This window comes from Phodopus roborovskii, unplaced genomic scaffold (assembly GCF_943737965.1).
Source record: "Phodopus roborovskii unplaced genomic scaffold, PHOROB, whole genome shotgun sequence".
Lineage (NCBI taxonomy): Eukaryota > Metazoa > Chordata > Mammalia > Rodentia > Cricetidae > Phodopus > Phodopus roborovskii.
This window is the reverse complement of record NW_026126638.1, coordinates 8,620,446-8,628,329: the sequence shown is the minus strand read 5'-3', so window position 1 is coordinate 8,628,329 and position 7,884 is coordinate 8,620,446.

Below are 7,884 nucleotides of genomic sequence, written 5' to 3'. Positions count from 1 at the left end.
TTCTCCAACCGAGAAATCACAGCCCTGTTAAGCAAAGCAGAATTCAAATGAAAACCAAAAGTGGAGCTGGCCACTATGAAGAGACTAAAAAGATGTTTTAAATACAGAGTCCCGGCAATGATGGAAAAGCTATCCAAAACTGAAGTAGACATGATTCCAGGCTTTAATAGAAATAATAGCAGAAATAATTAAGAGGGTAGAATAGGAAAGTCTTGCTGAATTTGTACCACATACATGTTGGGTGGCTATCTGGGCATCAGCAGACTTGGAGGCCATGGAAGATGAACCCTCCCTCTCATAACCAGCTTTGGATCCCATTTGTAGTTTCCCTGGTAACACACTATTTTACAGAGGGAGGAATATCACGTTTGTTCTTCTAAGAATTGGAAATACTACAGAAAAGGGAGGAAGCATATAATTTCATCTTAAGATTCAAACTACTCTATGAAAGGAGGGAGGGAGGGATACCCAGACTTTGTTGGGCATCTATTAAGAGAAAGCTATTTTAAGCTGGGCATAATGGTGTATGCCTTTAATCCCAGCAGAGGCAGGTGGAGCTCTGTGAGTTAAAGGCCTCCCTGGTCTACAAAGTGAGTCCCAGGATAACCAAGGCCATGTAGAGAGATCATGTCTCACCAAAAAAACAAACAAACAAAAAAAAAAAGCATGAGGGGAGGGGTGAGTAATTTCTTCCTGGAGTAGTAGTTTGTAAATCTTATTTTTAACCTAGAGTGAAATCTGAGCTCTACCTCTGGTCATGAGCTACATGACATTCTAAACTGCACATAAGAATATAAATTCTAAAGATGTACTATTGTCCTTACCTTAAGAAGTTGACCCAATTGCGTGTATCCATCACTGAGATAGGACCCCTCAAAGCTGTGACCTCAGGAAGTAAGATACACTAAAACCCCTGCTATAAAGGTGCCCTGGCACTAGGGAGATGGCCACCTACAAGTCGGGTGACCTCAGTTTGACCCCAGAACCCCGGTAGAAGGATGGAAGGGATCCTGAAAGTTCCCACACATGCACCTGTAACAAGTGCATGCCTCCACACTACCAACAATAGTAACAGTGGAATTAAAAATCCTTTTTAAATGAGGGGGAAAACGTGAGAGGAATATTTGATATTTATTGGTAATGTATGCTATTATAAAGACAAAATTTCTGCAGTGGTTGCAGACCTTTATCAAACCCGAGTGGTACCTTGGAATGTGTAAGTTTTCGTTCCCCACTTCCTCTCCCCTTGTTTTGGATACTGACACAAACCCTAGTCCTGCTTGCCTTGACACGCTGGCCATTTACCTCTGGGTCTCTCTCTCCATTCCTCCCTCCCTCTCCACTCCCCCTCTCCATACAAATGCTCACAAAAGTATTTCCAACTCAAAAGCAGGATTCTTTCTCTTCCTACCCATCTCCCCTATCTTAGATCCTTCCTATTGATGTGGTGCATTTGGGGGAGAGAGCACTTGTCTTAGCTCTGTGGGCAGGCTGTCAATGTGGAGATGTCAGGGAAGCAGGAGCTCCAGACAAGCAGAGAGCAAGGAGTGTAAGCTCGGACTCAGCTCACTCTCTCCACTCTTACACAGCCCATGTACTAGGGAATGGTACCACTCACAGTGGGCGGGTCTTTCCACCACAGTAATAAGATATAATCAGGATAACCCCCACAGACATGCTCAGAGCTGTATCTCGGGTGATCCCAGATTCTGCCAAGTTGACAGCACTCAACATCACATCCCTTCTCCTAGAAGCTGTCAAGATTTACAACTTGTCCCCTGAGCCCTCTCCTTGAACTCAAGTAAAATTGTCCTCAAGTTTTCTTCCGGCTTCATTTTAAAATTACTTTATCTCTGACACTGAGAAGCCATAAAGGTGTCCCACCACACTCCTTGACAGCTTACATAATCAAATATTGATATACAAATTCACTTGTTGGGGAAGGGTGCTCCCTCTCAGGTCTTCTGGCTATTTGTTCTCCCTTTCCTTAACTTGGCATCGATTGCCTTCTGTTTCATCACACTCTAGTGCTCTCAAAGCTGCCCAGTCACTTGAGTACGGAGACTTTTCCTTGGGTATCAGGTCTGAAGTAGTGTGGGAAGTACTACCCACGTTCAACTGTAATCTACAAATACAATCAGTAGACATGCTGGGCTGGAGAGATGGCTCAGTGATTAAGAGCATGGGTGCTCTTCCAGAGGACCTATATGCCAATTCACAACTGCCTGTAACTCCACTCCCATGGGACCCAGTGCCCTCTTTTGACCTCTGCTGCCCCCTGCACATGTTGTTCTCAGTTACACATAGGCTCACATCACACACATACACATAAAAAAAGGAATGTTGGGAGCTGACATGGGGAGAAATAGTATTCCCCAAGAATGGGCCACCTAACCGATTATCCAATACCAAATGTCAAGCACTGAAATCATATACATTCAAGCAACACTAAATGGGGTGAGCAGGTTGTATTTGTGTATTTAGAGAGGTGTGTGTGTGCGCGCGTGCACGTGCGTGTCTGTGTATACATGTAACAATAGCAGCTAAAGAAGCAGAAGCCATGCTTCCCAGAGGAAGTGAGGTAGAGTGCAAGGGAGGACGGGAACATCCAGCCACTGCGTCTTCCAGGACCAGTGCACCTATGTTAAGAAGGTAACAAGAGCAGAACTCCTCGCCTGGAGAACACAAGCTCCTGTATACGTTTTGGCTGTGTCTAGTCTTGTATGTCCTGAGAATCTGAACAAAGCCACCAGCAACAGATAAAGGTTCAAATGCAGCAGAAGCCAAAGAAAATGGATGTGGAAGAGTTGAGAAGACAAAGTCTCAGAGCTACAACCAGAGCCATCACCTCTGCTGAGCTGGCTTTGTTCAGTTTTATAGCATTGTTTAATAAAAGGAAAGCGCACTAAAGAACAGAAAATAGGCAAATTCTGCCAATTTATTAATCTCTCAAATTACATTGCTTATGGCATCAGCAGATTGTATTGTAGGAAACAGAAGGATTCTCAGAACCAAGCCAGGCAGATGTGAGTGTGAACCAGACTGGCAGAAGGACCCAGCAGAGATCAGCAAAGCCTGTAGGTCATCACATTCCACCAGAAGCTTCCAGATGAACCCACATGGAAAAGCCCTTCAACAATACTCCTAAACAGACAGACAGACACAAGACTCGGGAACCCCAACAAGGTAAGCGACATGGAAAGTCCTACACACGTTATAATACTGAGGTCCAAGAATGAAGGGCTCTGGAATACTGCCAGCTATGAGTAGCCACATCGAGTGGCAGCTTTGTTTTGAGAGGGTCACAGAGCATGCTTTGGCGATTACCTCTTTGAAGACACCAGGGAAGAAGACTTTTACCGAAAGATGCAAGACTAAGTTACTGGGGGAGAAAAGCAACAAAGATGCTAGTTTTAGGAAGGCTGGGGATGCCACAGTGCATGTGTGAAAGTGGGTTGCTTGTATGATGAAGACATGTACTTTCTATGTCACAAATGTTGGAAAGAGAGCCAGAACCCGGCTTTCAAAGAATGAAGGCGAGCTCTTACTTTAAGAGCACTTGCTTGTACTCCATGAGGTCCACCAGGCTAAGATACGCCATGTGCCTCTGAACAGCCTGTGATGGGGAAGAACACTGTTTTCTCAGAAATGCCTCAAGTGCACAATGGAATCTTTTGATTAAGTGGGGATGGGCAAACCTGATAGCCTGCTTTCTGCACAAAATTACTTGTGTATTCTGTTCAAGATATTTCTCAGAGCAATTTATATCAGAAAAGGTATCATCATATCACAATTAACTTTAAAAAGGAACATCAAGGCTTTGATTTGAAGTGAGGCTCAGGACTAGGCAGCAGCAGCAGCTTCTCTTCCCTTCTGCAAAGCTTCTGGCCTTGTTTGTATGCTGTCTCCATTCACAAGCAGACAGTGAGGAGCAGGGACAGCAGAGGAGTCGGGACAGAGACAGAGAGAACACTAGTGACAGCATCGGAGCCTTGGCCCTGCCTCCTCTCTCTCTGTCTCTGTCTCTGTCTCTCTCTCTTGTGTGTGTGTGATGTAATATATAATTACTATGGACAAAGTCCAGATCTACACGGGAGTGGCTGCATTGGCATAATGAGTTTGCATGTACTATCCTTCGACCTTCAACCCAGCTTTATAAAGAACAAGGCCCATCTTATTTTTTCTATGACCCTGCCCTACTATTTCTTCCAATTTAGTGACAAATAAACCCAGGGGTCTTATCACTTCATCTTAAATATCCTAAGTATGTATTCCTGAAAGGACTCTTTCTGAAATGTATCCTATGTTCTCCAAGTCAATACCATTTCAAACAAGAACACCTTGGGGAGAGATAGGTATCATGGCATGAAATTTTACTTTGGGTGTCAGCGTAAAAGCTTTGGAAACGCAATTTGAATATGTATCAAAGACAATAAAAAAAAATTAGGATCAGTAAAACGGCTCAGCAAGTAAAAGTGTGTGTTTCCAAGCCTGACAGACAACCTGAATTCAATCCCCAGAAGCTAGGTGGAAGGAGAGAACTGACTTTTACTTCCATGTGAAAATAACTCCTATTATTTTGTTTTTCTACCTAATTATTCCAAGGAAATAACACAGATGATGGAGGAAAAACGAACTATTCATATAAACACTGTAACAGTGACATAATTTGAGATTTAATGAATTATGATAAAGATCTGGCATAGCTTGTGTAATAAAGTACTTATAAAATTAGAAGTATAAAATGAGCTAAAATAAGAGGAATTTTATTACCATAATTTTACTGTTACTTTAACTTTGTAAAGATTCTTAGGCACATAGACAAATTTTAGAAATAACAACAAACTAAGATAGTAGGACTCCAGATGCCTTTTTCTGTTTAAAAGTTCAAAGATTAGCATAATGTTTTTATATGTAAAATATTCTATCAGTTACTATTTTTGATTTCTCAACATTATAATTCGGGCATCTACCAGAACACAAATCATATTAGGCTTTCTCTGTAAGGTTTCTGCAGTCACTCCCCTCAATCTTGATTTCTCTCTTTAAATTCCTGTAGCTCTTGGCAGACAATACACTGGTGTTGTTCATGAAATACCCTAAAAACTTTCATTTGAAAATGTGACCAGCAAGCGGCAGAGCAGTGAGGGAGGGGATAAATATAAGGGAGAGGAGGGGCCTCTCTCTCTCTCTCTCTCTCTCTCTCTCTCTCTCTCTCTCTCTCTCTCTCTCTCGGTTGGTGGTCTGAGCATCCTGTCTGAGCATCCTGCAGCAGCTATTTACCTTCATTGTGTGAGTGCTCCCCAGATGATATCTACGAATAAAGCATACTGAGACGTGTGTAAAATGCCATAAGGAAGCCCATTACTTTAAACTTTAATTTAAATAGGAATTTTAATAGCATGATGAATCAGATGTGGTGGCACATGCCTTTAATCCTAGCACATGGGAGGCAGAGACAAGACAATCTCTATGAAGTCAAGGCCAGTAAGGCTTACATCAAGAATGTCATCCCAGCCAGAGATATTGAAAATAATAATAACCCTGACAGTCAGAACCCTTTCTCTTGTAATGTGGTTCTTTCCAAGCAAAACTAAACCACCTGGATAGTATCATGAAATTATCCTTAATTCCTGACTTTTACATTTCTTCCCCACCCCGCTCCCTTTCAATTTCAGATAACCCAGGTTGGCCTTGAACTCACTGTAGTTGAGGTTGTCCTTGAACTTGAACTCTTGCCTCTACCTCTTACATCCTATGATTGTAGTTAGATACTCTTGGATTCAAAATCCTGGTTTTACAAGCAAACACTCACATCAAACAAAACCTCATCCCCTAGAGCTCAGATGCAGACCAAGCAAAGCAAAATTGCATTGGCAAAGGCTGGGAGGAGATGGGACTCCCGGGAGCCACGAGCTCCACCTGCTGGCTAGCAAGGCCCCAGCAGGCTGCTGCAGGGTTCAGAACTCTGATTACTTGGGGTGAGAGCAGGCTGCAGAACTGAAAGGTAACTCCCCAAACGTTAACCTTTTCACTGACAGGAAGCACTGGCTTTGTGATAACTAAGATTTTATGAAAGACCAAATCTGCCATACAGAGGGGTGTGGGAGTGGGGTGGGGTGTACTGTGTTAAACTCACCTCTGAGGAGCCTAGCGATGCCACAATCTTAACAGGCTCCAGGCATTTCTAATCAAAATGTAATAGAGTGGTAGTCAGTGTGGGGCCCAGAATGCCTCTAGCATCATGTCATCGGTAGGCATCAGTGATGTTTAAGAAGTCTGACCGATTGCAGGGCTCCGGTTCCACTGAGTAAAGCAACCAGATGGATGCTCACAACTGTCTGTAACTCCAGTTCTAGGGAATCCAGTGTCTTCTTCTGGCCTTAGCGGGCACTAGGCACACACATGATGCACATACATACATATATGCAGGCAAAGCAGTCATACACATAAAAGTAAAAATAATTACAAACCTAACCATTGCAGAGTTTAACAGAAAAGTCAAAGTGCCGACTGGGCACACAGAAAGCCAATTCATGGTGTGCACATAAAGTAGTTCATTGTTCTTTCTGTGCCCAGTTTTTCAGTAAAATAAATGCAGAAAAGTATGGTTGTTTCCCCTCTTAATAGAAGGTGCTGTGAGCCACAGACAAGCACAAGTAGAATAGCTGTACTATTCTACAGTGTGCGTTTGCTACTTCCCAGTGCTTTTGTGAGATGCTGTTAGCTTCTCTCAGATACTCACTCTAGCCTCTTAATAGCGGCTGTGGACAGAGTGTGGTGGTTGCTCTCAGCACTTGGGAGGCAGAGGCAGGAGAATCACTGTGAGTCTGAGGCTGTATTGTGAACCTGGGCTACAGAGTGAGACCCTGTTTCAAACAAAACAAAAAACAAATGGCCCCATGCAATACAGACAATACACACTATCATATAATGTGTGTGCTTTACAAAGAGAGTCCCAGACATGATTATAACTGTCCTCTCCTTATATGGTGTTCATCTCCTTCTTAAATAATATTTCAACCTATCGTCTTGAAAATGTACACTTACTCTGAGAAATGCTTGTCTTTTGAGTCAGGATCTTACTGCATTGCTCTGGCTGACTTGGAAGTTGCTATGCAGCACAGGCTGGTATTGAACTCACAGAGATCTGCCTACCTCTGCATCCAGAGTGCCAACATCAAAGGCATGCACCATCATCATGCCTGGCTCATGAAGAATTTTTTAAGATTCTAATATTAAATGGGTGTCATTTTTAATAGTCTTTGTTTTTGAAGCAATATGCCCATAGAGATATAAAATTGTGATAATATTTTATTTCCCTTTTTAAATTTTAAAGCTATTTATTGGGAAGGGGTGAGACAGTTGTGGGTGGGTATGTGGATGCCAAGTTAGGTATGTACAGCTCAGAGGACACTTTGAAGAGTCAATTCTCTCCTCTATCATGTGGGCCCCAGGGGCCAAACTCAGGTTTTCAGGTCTGTAAAGCCAGCACTGGTACCAACTAAACCATCTCGCCAGCCCCGGTGTGAAATATTTTAAGTTATCAAATATATACATACTAAATATGTATCAGTGCTGCTGTAAACCCAGAAGTCTTTATATTGTTGATTTAACTCTGTGTACCTGAGAAATATATCTTGTAGACACATATTTAGTGTAGTGGATAGGAATTGGCAAAATAAGTACTGGTAGTTTGGAGCTAACCTCTAACGAGCAACTATTCAGCTCTGTTTGTAGAATGCTTGTGCTGAATTCATCAGGCTCAGGGTTTGGTCCCCTGCACCAAATATACCAGGCAGGGGCCACAGGCCTGTAATCACAGCTCATGCAGCATGAGGCTGGAGGATCAGAACTCATACCTACGTTGGGATACATTTAGAT